Consider the following 16,100-nt stretch of genomic DNA (forward strand, 5'->3'; position numbering starts at 1 on the left):
GGTCTGTTCATTGGTCCGTCCAGTCAACAAGTACGCATCGAGCCCTATGAGCCCAGCGCGGTACACGAGGTCATTCCGTCAGTGCCCAGTGGCACTCTTTGCTACATTCTTCTGGTTAACCGTCACATCGGCCCTGATTATCCCTATCTTAGCAGTGAGAAAACCGAAGCTCAGGGAGGTGAAGCTACTTGTCCAAGGTCACCCAGCAACTAAAGGAGTGGAGATTCATCCTTGCCTGTCTGACTTCGAAGCCCGTGCGCTGCCTGTAGGAAGGGGTCAGCTCAGTTAGGGTTGGTCAAAAGAGACACCCCAGAGTCAGACACATTCAAGTTAGCTCTTGAAAGAGTGCAGGGGACGCTAATTTCAGGCCGAGGGAAGGGTGTGTGCAAAGGCATAAAGGCATGATACAGTATGGCTGGCTCGTGTGAATGGCGGTGGATGTATGGGAGACAAACGGATATGGGGATGATGCGGCTAACGTTAGGGAAAGGAAAGAAGCCAGATCACAGAAGGAAGTCCTTGAATGTCTAGAATGACATTGAATGTCCTTGTATGTCTAGCTTAGAATTATTTATTTACTTTATTTTATTCTCTATCTCCCTCATATATCCTCTATTTGTTTTATTTTTTTGGGAGAGCAAGGCAGAGGCTTTTATTTAGAAAGCAAGAGGACAGAGCTCCTGGCTCAAGCCAGAAGGGGACAAGAGAGTCTGCTAAGTTTAGAATTTATTTTGTAGACCAATGGTGATCATATTTGTGATCCTGGGACCCCTGGGTGTCCCTGAGATCCTTTCAGGGGTCAATCAGCTCAAAATTAATCTCATAGTGCTGAATGTGATTTCCTTTTTTTTCAATCTCATTCTGTCATGAGTGTACAGTGAAGTTTTCCAAATATAGGGCATGATATTGCAACAGATTAAATGCAGCAACACATTTTAGAATCCAGCTGTGTTAAGCCAGGCATTAAAGAGAATTGCACACATGTAAGACATCATTAATATTTTGCTTTAGAAAATACACATTTTTCATTAAAAATGTTAACATGTAATGGGTTTATTATTGTGGTTTTTTAACGAATTAATAAAATTTTGGAAAATTCTCATTTTAATTGCTTATATGATAAGTTGATAGAAGTAACAGAACATACATAGATAGCTCTTCAAGGGCCTTCGTAATTTAAGAGTGGAAAGGGGTCCTGAGACAAAAAGGTTCATGAATTCCTACTGTAGGCAATAAGATGCTATTGAAGTGTTAAGTGGGTAGTGACTTAATGAGATTTGCTTTCAGAAAGTGCTTTCAAGACCCAAGCCAGGTCTTGAGGGATGAGTTCACAAGGCACAGGAATTTCACACCACGAGTCCCAGAGCTAGGACCTAGATGCCTCTGGTCTTAAATTTATTTCTAATTTGGCATTGCCTCACCACCTGACAGGGATGCATGGGGGTGAGTGTTCTATTCTTCATTTCCACTTGGCCCTGTGTAGTGAGGTAGTGAGGATTTTGCTCATGTTTGCCATGAATGCTACCACTCTTTCTGATCCACAGCACGCTGTTATATCTTCTCATTGCCCATTTCCTGAGAAGCAATCAAGTCAGGGAGGCAGATGAGAGGAAGGGAAAAGCTTACCAATGACAGTGAGTGGCATGGGAATCCTGGCAGACAGTTCTCCAAAGTTACACAGTCCAGGGTATCCCACATACTTCAAGGGCTCTTTAGGCAGTCAGAGGGAAAACAATTGCTTCAAAACTACCACTGTCTGGAAAGCTGCTTTTAAAGAAGAGTTTCCGCAGAGTACTGATATTCTATTCCTTTAACATAAAAAAAAAAAAACATCAAAAATCTTTTAAAGGTATATTATAAACTTCCTAGCCATCCTAATTTAAGTATACAGAAATAAACTTATTATTTTCTTGACTCTTTATGAACCTTCATTATGAACATCCATAGCAATACCAGGCCTTATTATTACGAATTCTCTTGGCCTATTGAAGAATGAAGGACTGTATTCCACCTTAACAGATGGCCCCAGAATGCCATGCTTTTGGAGTGCTCATGATGGTTTAGAAACGTTTCTCATCATTGGCTACCATGCGCATGGCTGTCATGCCTATTCCCTTTATATGCACTTCTAATTTGCTTCAGTGAAGAAGTTAAATAATCCAAGGTCCTGGAATTGCATTGCATAGTCTCTGGAGCAGGGGACTGAGGGACTGTCCTAGGATGAAGTACTGAGAAGGCCAGCTGCAGCGGCTGAGGGGATGGGTAGCAGATTGTGAGCTGTGGAGCTAGCCTTCACTTCTCTGGTTTCAGTTTCTTCCTCTATAAAATGGGGATAGTCATATACCGATTGCATCAAGTTGTTGAAAGGATTAACTCAAAAGCACTTAGTCTGTATCACCAGACCTGTTCCCAGACTTCTTTGTTCTTAGCTCCAGTTCCATAAGACAATTCCATACAGTCCTCAAACTCCATGGGTTAAAAACCCAAATCATGACTCTCCATCTATCTGGGCTCCCCATTTCACTCAGTGGCACTGCCATACTCCCAGTCACCTGTTCTTAAAACTGTAGTAGTACTTTTCAAAATGCCTCCCTGTCCTCCACATCCAGTCAATTTCCAAAGCATGCTACCTTTTCTCTAGTTGAGGCTGCATTCCCTGGACTATTGGAGTTGTAACTTAACTCTTGACTCTCTTCTCTCAAACTTACCTCCCATACCTGCCAGATCCTGGAAGCAACATGTCAGTCCCCCATTCATAAAACTCAGTAAGTACTCAGTACCTACAGAACAAATTCCAACTTGCATTCAAGGGTCTCCCTGACCTGGCTACAACCTTTCTAAATTTATTTCTCTCTATTCTCCTTTATTTATCCCTTGATTCACTTGTAGTTTTCTACATTTGTCTTTTGCTTCTCTGGACTTTTCCAAGTACAGGTATTCCTCATTTTTCTTACCCTTTGCTTTATTACACTTCACAGACAATTGTGTTTTTACAAATTGAAGATATGTGGCAACTCCACATCAAGCCAGTTTATCAGTGCCATTTTTCCAACAGCATTTGCTCATTTCATGTGTCTGTGTCACATTTTGTTAATTCTTGCAATATTTAAAACTTTTTCATTATCAACTGTATTTATTATGGTGATCTGTGATCAGTGAGTATGACTTGCAGAAAGCTCAGATAATGGTTAGCCTTTTTAAGTAATAAAGTATTTTTTATTTAAGACAAGTACTTAATAGATTATAGTATAGTATAAACATAACTTTTATATGTGCTGGGAAAATTCATTTGACTTGCTTTATTGAAACATTCATTTTATTGCAGTGTTCTGGACCCAAACCTGCAAACATTTCCAAGGTATAACTGTACTAGTCTATCTTCTAGAATGCTTTCCTCTCCATTTCTGTATGTCCAAATCCTACCCATCTTTTAAAATGCTGATTTAAGGCTGCCTTCACAAAGCCTTCTATGATCCTCCAGCCTGAATAATAAAAACCAACACTTATATAATGCCTACTGTGAACCAGGCACTCTTTCATGTGCTTTACATGTATTATTCTTGTGACAATTTCCACAACAAACCTATCCAGTAAGTATAATTATGATCTGCATTTACAGATAAGAAAACTGAGGCACAGGGAGGTAAAAGTAACTTGTCCAGGGCCACATGGCCAATAAATGGTGAAGCCAGATGAGGAACCCAGGCAGCCTGGCTCCAGAGCCCACTTTCTCAATCTCTGTGCCAATGTGCTCACCTGCGTCTGCTCCTATTAGCTCTCATGGCAGGCCATTCAAACCCCTTTTAGAACCTTTATCACTTTCTACCTCATTATTGTATAACATGTCTTATCTTGCCTACTTACACAGTAAATTGCTTAAAATCAGGATCAATGTCTGATCTAAAACAGTATGCTGAATTTCTTGAACCTGGTAAATATTTAGTAAACATTTTTAATGAATGTAAAATCAACAGAATAGTAAGAATGAATGACCTAGAGCAGGATTGACAGACATGATCTCTAGGCCAAATCTAGCCTGACTCCTGTTTGTGTATGGCCCAGGGGCTAAGAACGGTTTGTACATTTTTAACTGGTTGAAAGAAATCAGAAGAATATTTCATGACACATGACACTTATATGAGAATAAAGGTTTACTGGAACCCAGTCTGGCTTTTTATGGCTGTTTTTGTCCTACAATAGTCCTTATGACCTACAAAGTCTAAAATATTTACTATCTGGCTATTTACTGAAAATTTTGCCAACCCCTGATTGAGAGCTACATGTAATAATGTGAAAATATCTTAAAAACAGCACTGAACAAAAAAGGAGAAGTAGTATGATCCCACTTACATAAAGTTTAAAAATAAGCAAAACAATGCCATTTTGTTAGGGACGCATACACATGTAATAAAAGTACAAAGACAAGTTTGGAAATAATAAACATTAAATTCATGGGAGTGGTTTTACATAGGGGACTGGGGTAGAATGCCATCAGTGGTAGTACACAGGGAATTTCAACTCCTTGTAGGTACACAAGTGTTCATTGTATTATTCCTTTTTGTTTCATATTAAAAACAACAGCATAATAAAACATTTCATAAGAAATGAATAAATGAGGTTCAAGGATGTTTTTACTTCTATTTTGGCTGGTTGAATATATATTCGGCTTTCACCTACATCTTAGATGTTCTGGTGAAATAGAAATCCTGAGACCCCTGCTGAGACAGGTGTGGGTATTATTTAGAACCTGGTGACTCTCAAATCACACAGGCATTCCTGATTAATGATGGCCCTGTGAACAACGCTCCTCGATTGGAAGTCCACCTATGCCAAGTTTGGCGGAAGGACCTACCCTGACAATACTGGGGCCGAAGCTGGAGCCGCTAGGGCTAGGTTACTTGCTTTCCCTCCGAAAGTGGCCTTGGAGCTCTGCACTGAAGGGGAGCATCCTTTTGTTTGGGCGTTGGTCTGTGTCAGTCTCTCCATATTTGGGAGGAGGGAGTAGACAGAGTGTATCCAGATCCTGATCTGCATCCAGGTCCTCATCTTCATCCCTATGTCTCATTTAAACATTAATAATGTGGAATATTAGGGAGAATCTGCCTTAGGAATAGTCCTAAGGTTACAAGGATGGATAATTGAATACAAGGATAATTGAATCTGTGGAGTCCATAGTTGGGGAAACTAATGTGTAAAGAACTAATGAAAGACCGTGTTTTGATTATTGTTTTGTAACAGATTAACACAAATTTAGCAGTTTAAAACAACACCCATTGATATGTTCACAATTCTGTATGTCAGAAGTTTGGCAGGGTATGCTGGGTTCTCTGCTCAGAGTATCACATGGCTAAAATCAAAGTGTCAGCCAGCCTCCTTCATATCTGGAGGCTTGACTAGAGAAAGGTCTGCTCCACATTCCTTGAGCTTCTTGGCAGAATTTGTTTCCCTGTGGTTGTAGGATTGAGATCCCTGTTGCTTTGTTGGCTGGCAATTGGGGACCACTCTCAGGTCCTTGCCTTGTGGCCCCCTCCATCTAATTGGCAGAGAACCCCTCTCTCATCAAATCCCACTCACTCTTGAATCTCTCTGATTTCTCCTTCTTCAACTAGTCAGAGAAAACTCAGCTTTTTAAAGACTTGTAATTAGGTCAGGTCTACCCAGATAGCCTCCCTACTTAAGGGCAACTGTGCCATGTAACATAACCTCAACACAGGAGTAAAACTGATCATATTCACTGTCCCAGAGTTTATTCAAGACGTGTATACCAGGGACCAGGAATCGTGGGGGCCACCTTAGAATTCTGCCTACCACACCCAGTGAGAAATGTTCCTTTAAACTTGACTCTGCGAACTACCCTGGTAACTCTCTCCATGGCATGATATGCATTGTATTGCCATTATTGGGGTGTGTTTTAAAATGCCCAGGCTAAAAACTTCCTGAGATCAAGAGCCTTGTTCATACCTGTGGCTTCAGTGCCTCAGACAAGGTTTCACCTGGAAAATATGTTTGCTGAAAAGAAAGTGCACAGATTGTCTTTTGGAGTCCTGCTTCTTTTTTCCATTCAGGTAAAAATTTCTCTGACTCTTCTCAGGAAGAATTAATTGCACCCTCCTCAGTGCTGTCACTTGGTCAATATCTCTGTATGCAATGAATCACACTGTAGTATGTTAGACTGTAGTTTCTCAGAAGGTAGCAGTTCACTTTTATTCCATTTAGTATCCTAGGGGGCCACACATCATAATTTCATTGTTTAATGTTTGAATTTCTGAAAAGGTTATGTAAGGAGTTGAAAAACCAAGAGGGAAGTGGAGAGTGGATTTGGGCTATGACCAGACCCTTGGAAAAGGTGGCTGGCTGGAGAAGGCAACCAGAGAGGGGGCCTCCTCATCATCTAGTCGATCACTGACAGGGCCCTGACTGGGCTGGCTGCTCAGATTCTGCTAGAGTGAGGGCTTTGCAGAGGAGTGCTGAAAATCAAACCTCTTTGTTTATCTAAGACTCTTCTGCTCTTGTTCCACTTGTAAAATACCAAATAAAAATAGTTCCAGGAAGCTATGCAGCTGAGAAATTCCAGGCTCTGTCTGAGCTCCTAGGTAAAGACTGTTATTCTTAGGAAGTTGGTCATTAATCCAACCTGCTGCTTCTCTGTTGCTGTGGTTCCACACCCTGCTAAAGTCACTGATTCTTTTTGTCCTCAGTTGCCCTTATGCCTGTCACTAGCTGCTAACCAGTTAAAAACAACAACAACAACATAAAACATAAAACAACTTGACAGCCGCAGATGTAAAAATGACCTAAAGGCATCGGTTGGCCACAAGCTCACTCTGCTCTTGTCTATTGACTTTAACTTACGCCTTGCCAGATGGTTAGTATCCTCATCTATACCTTACCAAATTATTGCAAGAGTGAAAGAAAGATAGGCTGAGGTTCCTGGCACACAGTAATGGTTAAAGAAATGTTACATCTAAATCGGAAGGGATAATCCTCTTACTCTGTTCTGCTGCAGCCAGACTTCATCTAAGCTATTAAGTTTTATCCTGGGCATCATATTTTAAAAGAGGGAGGCTGAAAAATTATCACCCAGAAGAAAATGATTGATATGATAAGAATCTAGAAACCAGACTTTTAAAGAAACAGTTGAAGCAGCTGGGAATATTTAGCTTAAAGAAGAAATAGTGGAAATAGGAAGGCATAGCACAAAGCTTTAGCAGGGTCTTCAAATAAATCAAAGACTGACATCTGGAAAAGGATTAAGCCACAATTGTATTTCGCAAATATTTGTGGGACACCTATCATGCAGGAAATGGGAATGTAAAGCAAAGTAAAATACAATCCCTGTGCTTAAGGATGTTACACTACAAAGATCCATGACAATGCAAAAGAGGCATATACAATGTGCTGGGAGAAAGCAAAGAATGAATTCTGCAGAGAGATGGGAAGGCTTCATTCCAGGAGGGGACATTTGAATGGACCTTAAAGGAAAAGTAGGGTTTCTTTAGGCAGAGAAAGAGGGTAAGGGCATGCAGGCAGCAAGTACAGCAGAGGCAGAAAGGCAATCTCATGCAAAACCCAGGATGTGCCGGGAGGGCAGGGAGCCTGCAAAGTCTGGCTGGAGCCAGATTGTCAAGGGCTTTGGATATTAAGCTAAAGAGTTTGTACTATTTACCTTGAGTGGGTATTGAAGAGCCATCAAAGGCATTTAAACGGGATTGTATTTTGAAAGCCATGCTTGTAGTGTAGCATACTGAAAGGGCTTTACCAAAGACAGAAGGGAGGACGGGCCATCTCAGTATTCTGAGGAGTTATGCATGGAATTAAATCTTGCACTTACTGTGGATAAACTTGGGTACATTATTTGAATTCTTGGTACTTTTTTTCCCAGTCATATATTGAGATGATCATGTCTACTTTATAGGGATATTTAAGAATCAAATGAGGTAATATATCCAAGTCCCTCACTTGTACCTGGTACCCAACCAGTGCTCACTCAGTAGGTGAGCACCGCTTCCTTCCATCCCTTTCTCTTAATGGACAGAGCAGACAGGGAAACGGAGTTCTGCCCAGTGAAACTTGGAGTCATGGCCAAACAATGGGATAAATTTCCCTGGAATGAGTGAATAGATTACTAGATAAGTTCAAGAAAGCTATTTCTTTGGCAGAAGGGAAAACCAGATGAACCTCTAAAATCCCTTTTCTACTTTAAGATTCTGTTACCTGTGGGGCCTAAGTACTAAGGAGATGGTCAAGACCCTGAGGTTTGATAAAACCTTTCAGTATTGACCTTGTTGAAAGCAATCAAATGGACCCAAAGGAAACGAATCTTTCAAAATGAACACCTATTTCTGAATTGCACAATTTGAAAAGACCCATTAAACTCATCACAGTCTCAGCAGTAGGTAGGTAACCAGAGTACAGGAGAAGGAGCACTGTATTCCAAGTTTAGAGGCCTACATTCCAATGTCAGAAATTAAGGATATTGCTGTATGGTCTTGGGCAGCTCCTTTCATGTCTTGGCCTCAGTTTCTTCACCAGGACAATGTGTAGGGTGAGCCTCTATGGGGTCTTCCAGAGCTAACATTCTAGGATTCTGGGAGTCTTAGATATTAAGATCATGCAATTACATATGTAAATATGCTAGGCTATTCTAAGGGTTCCCCCAGCAACATTGTCACTGACAGATTATATGTATGTCTAGAGTTAACAGCATCTAACTCCATAAAATATATTTTAAAAGGTGTCCTGTACACTGGGAGTGAGACTCATTTGACATTCCTCTTGGAATCAGACCCTAGGAATTTGGTGCATTTCAATTCTCGGCATTCAATTAGTGCAAAATGGGTTATTTCATATTTCTGGTGGAGTGAGAAGGCTCTTTCTCCAGTATGGTAAAAAAGTAAAAATGTCAATCATTTGTCATAGAAGGAAGAGATTGTATTATCTCTGTATTGCCTGCAAGGCCAGATGCTGCCTCATCTGGCAGCAGACAAAAGTGAAGACAAGGTGTTGCGACAACCCTGCTTTTGAACATGCTGTTCCCTCTGACTGAGACATCCTCCTGACCAACTGCTGCTCATCCTGTCTGAAGCTTTTCATCTGTCATGGTGACATGACAGAACGAGTCCCTCTGTTCACTAGCTCCCCTAACACTTCCCATTGGTTACAGCATCCACTATAATGTATGTTAAGTGCCACTGGTGTGACTCGTGATTCTCTGTGAGTGGGTAGGGAGCATGGCACTAACATTTGTTGATCACCTGCAGGGTGCCAGGCATATACATCGTCTTGTGTAATCCACACAGCAATGCTTATGGAGTAAGTATTATTATCCCCTGTTTAGCTGAGGAAAATGGGGTCAGAGAAGTTAAATAACTTGCTAAGGGTCATACAACTGGTAAGTAACTGAGTCTGGCTTTAAATCAGGCTTTCTTGTTTCCAAAGCCCATATTCTTTCGATTTTTCGTGCCTCTTTCTTGTCTTAATCATCTTTGTAAACTTAGCTCCTGGTATAAGCCCTGCCTTAGGTATATATACATCAATTTCAATTGTTGAATAACAATCCAATTCTGCTAATCAATCAGTAAAGATTTACTAAAGGGAGCAAAGTGCTGGGGGAGCTACCGAGGGGAACATAATTGGGTGGGGATCGAGCTAGCCTTACCCTGACTTACAATGAGCTTCTAGAGATGCCTGCTTTGAAAGAAACACTCTACATAGCCTTAGTGGTGTCTCAGCACAGCAGGAGAGGCTGTGGTAGCCTCTTGACAAGGCCAGCTGGCAGGATAGATTTGTTTAAACTGGATTAGTTTCATGTCTTTCTAACAACCCTGCTTTAAGGTTCCAATGTCATAGAGAAACAGAACTCAAAAACAACTATCATACATATGGAAAGGGCTATATGGGAGACTATACAAGATTCTGAGGGAGCAGATTGGAAGGAGTGACTAATTCTGCCACAAGAATTAAGGAGGATTTCACAGAGAAGGTGGCATTTGACCTGGGACTCAAAGGATACATAGCTGTATTTATTTGCTCATTTGTTTTGTTTATTTTCTAGGCATAAAAAGAAGAAGCATTCCTGGTGGAGAATATGCAAAGGGAGGGAGACACCATCAGGAAGCTACAAATAGTTCTCTGTGATGGAATGTTAGATACCAGGGGGAGATGGTAAGAGGTGAGACAAAAAATCTTGGTTGGGCCAGGTAGTCAAACAGCCTGAAATTTCATACTAAGAATTTGGATTTATTCTGTAGGTATTTCAAGACATTCCAGTGTCTACTGAGCTACATCTTCAAAGTATCGCCTAAATTTTTGTCTATTGTTCCCCAAGTCCTGACAATAAGCAGGGAGAGAAGCATTAGAGTATAGTGGAAATGGCAACTAGAGGGTCTGGATTCCAGCCTTCTGATTCTGCTATGTGCTTATTGGTGACAGTTTTTCTGGGCTTCTGTTTTCTCATTTGTAAAGTGAAATGGTTAGAAGATTGCTCAGAACTCTGGTATCACACAAGTCTCTCTGTCAGCTTGACAAGGAAAATCCTTCATGAACATTGGGAGTTCATCTCAGTTCCCATGGCGGACAGATTCTTGAGGAGGTTGCCCACCATCCTACCTGCTGGCATTCATGGCTTTGTGTAATTCCTTCTGTCTGAGTGTGGATAGGGTCTATGACTCTCTAGTAATGGAGAGAATACAGCAAGGGTGATAGGATGAATGGGATGTATGTTATGTATGTTACATGGTGACATGACTTAATATTGTGGCACCTGTCTTGCCAGAGTCTCTCATTACTCCCTGGTTGGCTTTGAAGAAGTGAGCTGCCATCCTATGTTGGAAGGCCCATATAGCAAGGAGTTTCAGGCAACTCTGGTAGCTGAGGGCAGCCTCTGACTGCAGCTAGCAAGAAAGAGAAGCTCTCAGTCTTACAGCTACAAGAACTGAATTCTGTTTACAACTTGAGTGAGTGTGGAAACAGATCTTCCCCAGTCAAGCCTCAGATGAGACCATAGCCCTTTGCTACCTCTTTGACTGTGGTGTTGCAAGACTCTAGGCAGAGAACTCAGCTAAGCTAGGCTGAGATTCCTGACCCATACAGCCTGAAAGATAATAAATATGTGTTGTTTGAAGCCTGTAAGTTTGTGGTAATTTATTATGTAGCAGTAGATATAGTTACCCATCCTAATAGTTGAAACTCCTGACCCCAAGCCCTGTATTCTATTTCAACTCCATGTCACTTCTCTGTGAATAATCCCATACCAGTATCTATGTGTACCTGTGTGAGGTGGCTTTATCTGTCTATAGTCACATGTAGGTCATACATTCATATTGAATCACAGACTTTTAGGAAATGCTTATTATGTGTGGGTATACACAGATGGGTAAGCCCAGGGCCCTCTCTGAGGTGCTTACAGCCTGGTGAGGGAGATAGCCCCCTGGTGCCAAAGCTGAGGAGGGTCACCAGCAAAGGTGAGGGAGGGAAATAAGTATATATCTAGTGCTGTATAAATGAGTTTACTTTCCCAGCATTATCTCATTTGAATCTTAAAACCTCTAAGGTAGATGACAGTTTTACAGAGGCAGCAACTGAACCCTAGAGACCCAGTGTAGATCATATCCATGACTCTAACCCAGTTTTTGACTTTAAATTGTTTGGATAATTAAAAGCTAGCTCTACATTTCTGATGTGTTATTACATTCTAATGGAATTTCCCAGCAGGCAAACTTAACCTAAAATTCTCCACTGTAGGCATGGTGGGATTCTGTCTGATTTCAATGTTGATATACCAGTGAGCTTTCTACCAACACCTCAAAGACCAAGGAAAGAAGAAAGAAGCACACCATCCACCCTCAGCTAGCATGTGGCAGGCATTCAGGAATAGAGGCTGAACTGCATTTTCTTTGCAGGCCTGAACTTTGCCCTCTGTATCTGAGGGGTCATCTGATGGGACAATGAGGTGTAGAGCAGTGATGCTCAAACTCAGAAACCAAAAGAATCATCTGAGGAGACCTGTCAAAATGCAGATTGTAGAGTACCACTTCCAGAGATTCTGATTCAGTGGGGCCCAGGAAACATCGTCAACAAGACCCTCTGATTATACTGACACAAATGAATCTCACAGCATTTGGAAGTTAGTGATACAGCTGCAGCCAAGCCAGGTGGAGGTTCAGTTTGCCTGCACTCTGATGGAGCTGTTTTCAGATGCATTCCCATTCATGTTCAGAATTCCTTCCCCCTCCCTAGGAGGGAGGAAGCCAGTGGTGTGCTGGTAAAGTGAGTTCTAACTGGCTCTCTGGGGAAAAAAACAAAAATGAACAAAAATCCTGATTTATAGCATTTGCCAATATCTGTGGTATAAATACTTGCACCGTGGCTGATATCAGGTTACCAACAGACGTCACTGTACACTGAGTTGGGAAGAGACACATACCCCACTGTCCCTTGCATTTTGGTAGGAGTCAGCTCCTGCAATCACTGGAGGAAGCCCCTATAAAAGAGGGGATTTGCCTCCCTGAGCCTCAGTTTCCCCACTTATAAAATGAGAATTCATGAAAGGCTTTTGTTTTCTAATGGATGCTGCTTTACTTGTGACTAATTGTTAGGCTATATCCTGGGCCAGTACTGCTTCAAATCCTGGCCAAATGCTTACCAAACTTCAGTGAGCCTCAGTTTCCCTATCTGTAAACTGGTAAACATAATACTGTACCTATCCCACAGAAAGGTGTGAGGATTAAATGAGATAAAGTCTGGCACATGGTAAAATTTCTGTAAATATTAATCTCTCTCCTTGTCTCCATTTCTTCCCTTGCCCGTGACAGTTATTTTCCCAATTTTACCAGAACCTATTTCATTTCTAAACAGAGTGGTAAGTCACACATACCATACAACTTGAGGGAAAAATCCTGTAGATTAAGAACTTATATATAAGGTATATGCAGATACATGTTCATACATAGGTGTGTGCACTCGTGTGTCTTCTTCCACTCTTCTGTTGTGGGGGCAGAATTTCTGCTATTTAAATCTTTGTCAATGCCCCATAGCAAAAGACCACTAGGAACACACCTAAAGACAAAGTTGGTTTATTACTTGTGGTACAAAGGACATGGCACTCCTTGTGGAAGCTTGGGGCATCTCAGAAAGAGGGTGTTAGGAGGGGCTTGTTACAAGCAGGAGTTTGTTCTGGGTGAGGGAGGCACTGTCAGACAGCAGAAGCAATTCATTGATTAGGCATCTTAATTTTTATCTAAGAGGTAGAAGATGGGGAAAGGCTGAAGCAGCAACTGGCAAAGAAACCCCCCACCTTACTTACGTTGCCCAGGACAGGGGATATTGGTCCTTTTATGATTTTACATGGTGTTCCTGTTTTTGTCTATATGCAGGCATGATTGTGGATGGAGTGGTACAGGTTTTGTCTTGCTGTATCACCACGGCCCAGCTGTGAGTGGCAGGCCAACAGACCACTGACAGGACTGCTGTTTTCTTTCTCATTTTATTTATTCATCAAACATTTACTGATGTCTTTTAGGCATGGCCACACATATTATCTAATTTAAACCTTACAACATAATCTTTGAGGGACAATTATCTCTCTTTTATACATGAGGAAATTGACTCTGAAAGATGAGTAGCTTTCCAAACTCACCCAGTAAAAAAAAAGAAGAGGATAGAGTCTGGAGACTCGGATCCAGAACTTTCCAGCTGCAAGCCCAGGGTTCACGCCATTGAGTCACTCCACGAGGAGAAGGGCCTGCGGAGCAGAGGAGCCCCCTAGTCTTCTTTTGCTGTCTGGAAGAGCTTGCCACTCCTGGTGGGGTGGCTGGCTCTGCAGGTCCAGCAGAGGAGCCGACAACTCAGAGTGAGGGCTGGACGCACCAGCGAGGCACACGCTGGTGCCCAGCTGGTGAAGTGCTTTGGTATAGTTGAGAAGGTGGGCACCCAAGCTCTTGGTCCAGACTTGCCATTAACTCCCCAAGTGACCTAGAATAAGTCATTTCCCCACCTCGGGCCTCAGTTTTTTTTTGTCTAATGATCTAAGAACCCCAGAGATCAGAATCTATGAGTAAATTTTTATTGAGTATATGTGTGAAATGAATGAACAAATGGGAGACTAACCAAAAATGCGTTTTCTATGGTGTTTTGGTTTTTCCCATCTTTCTCTTCTGTCTGGCTCGGTCGGCTTCATCCTTGCCCTGCCCATCGCTTGCTTCCTACCTTGGCTGCTCTCGTAGCCCTCCCTGTGCCCTGTGTGGGCTCCCTGGTACAGTCCTGGCCCAGAGGCCCAGCAGCAGCCACTGCCGTGGGTACATCCCACAGCCCCTCAGCCTCAGTGACCTCAGCCTTCATTTCCAGTGGCTCCTGCCACAGTCCGAGGCTGTCTCCACCAGCCATACCCCACAACTTCCTCCAGAATCTGCCACAGAGTCACTAGATGCCTTTACACAAATCACTTAGTTTCTTTACATCTCAGTTTACCTCCTTACCTCTCCAGGAGGATGCCCATAGGACTATGGCTGTAGAACTGCTCTATCCCATATGGTAGCACTAGCTCTAAGGTACTATTTAAATGTAAATTAATTAAAATTAAATTTAATTTAAAACTCAGTTCCTCAAGTTACTGAGCCAGGAATCTCTTAGAGTCAGTCCCCTTAGAGGGAGATGGCATCTGACTTAGAAATGACCCAATCTAACCCCCTCAGGCCCAGAGAAGGGGCACAATATACCCATAGTCACACAGCAACTGAGCTTGAGTCACAAACAACACGGCCATCCTGATTGCTAGTTACACCTTTTTATCTTCTGGGAAATGTCTGTTTTTATTGGAAGCCTGTAAATTGTAGTACATTCAGTATGTTGATTCCATACTTGTTTGTTGACCAGTCTCCTATGCTGGGTTCTGGAGATAGGAAGAATAAAACACTGTCTGTGCTCTAGGGAATTCTAGTCAAGTGGGGAGACAAATAAGTAGATGATTATATCATAAATGCTCTGAAAGCTATGTAGACAAAATGCTGAAGGAAGATGAGGAGGCAGCAAGTAACTGCCAGGGATGGAGGAAAGGTCATGATGTTCAAGTTGGGTCTTGAGGTATGGGTAGGAGTTTACCAAGCAAAGAGAAGGTAGATGCTGAAAGTCATTGAGGCCACTGAAGAGCATGGCAGAAGTCTCCAAGTGTGCAGAAGTGATGAAGGCAAAAGTTGTCCTGGAATAAGAAGGACTCAGGTTCTGGTTACTATTCTGCCATAGAGTCACTGGATGCCTTTACACAAGTCACTTAGTCTCCTTGTGTCTCAATTACCCCCTCATCTCTCCAAGAGGACACCTATAAGGACTGACAGCTGTAGAGCTGCTGTATCCAAAATGGTAGCCACTGGCCACAAGATACTATTTAAGTGTACATTAATCAAAATTACATACAAGTAAAAATCCAGTTCTTCTCTTTAACTAACCACACTTCAAGTGCGCAAAAGCTACTCGGGGTGAGTGGCCACCCTATTGGACAGCACAGATATTGAATATTTCCAGTATTTCAGAAAGTTCTACTGGGCAGTGCAGCTCCAGAGGCCTGTGGTTCTGTGAGGAAAGGGATGTGTCCTGCCACATAGCAAGATCTCCAGCCTCCCCACCTGCTCATTCAGGAGGGTTCCTGAAGAGTAGAATGGAGAGACACACCATTTCACTGTCCTGGTTCCTGCCACACAAGGGTCCACCTGGGGGACGGGGTTCTTCATCCCTTTGTCAATACATACTATTTTTCTGAGTTAGTTTTGTGAAAACCTATCACAATACCTCATGAGGAAACTGAGGCCCAGACTGACCCTGTTTAGGACTCAAGCCTCCATGTTTCCAAGCTATATAGAATGATGGGATTTGGGGTTCAATAATGGTCTTAGGGACTCATTTAGTCCTAAGCATTTCAGGTTTTATTGAAGTGGAATCGAGGTGATCCTATAAGGAACCCATGTGTCAGACAGGTGACCTTCAGCTGTACTTTATCTGTGGCTACATGTGTGATGGTGTCCTGAAGCGTGCAGGAATTAAACAATGGAAAACTCTGTCTTGAATGCACAAGACTTTCATGTGATCTGTTTCGATGGTTTAACAAAATT

At 42.2% G+C, this 16,100-nt stretch overlaps 1 long non-coding RNA gene across 1 annotated transcript; it reads left to right on the forward strand.

The window, feature by feature from the left end:
- The first annotated feature begins 9,230 nt into the window (after window positions 1-9,230).
- On the forward strand, window positions 9,231-11,023 carry LOC130683654 (uncharacterized). The gene is made up of 3 exons (XR_008997542.1): window positions 9,231-9,312; window positions 10,055-10,171; window positions 10,775-11,023. It is a non-coding gene; the product is annotated as an uncharacterized LOC130683654 (long non-coding RNA).
- The last annotated feature ends 5,077 nt before the right edge of the window (window positions 11,024-16,100 follow it).

This window comes from Manis pentadactyla, chromosome 4 (assembly GCF_030020395.1).
Source record: "Manis pentadactyla isolate mManPen7 chromosome 4, mManPen7.hap1, whole genome shotgun sequence".
Lineage (NCBI taxonomy): Eukaryota > Metazoa > Chordata > Mammalia > Pholidota > Manidae > Manis > Manis pentadactyla.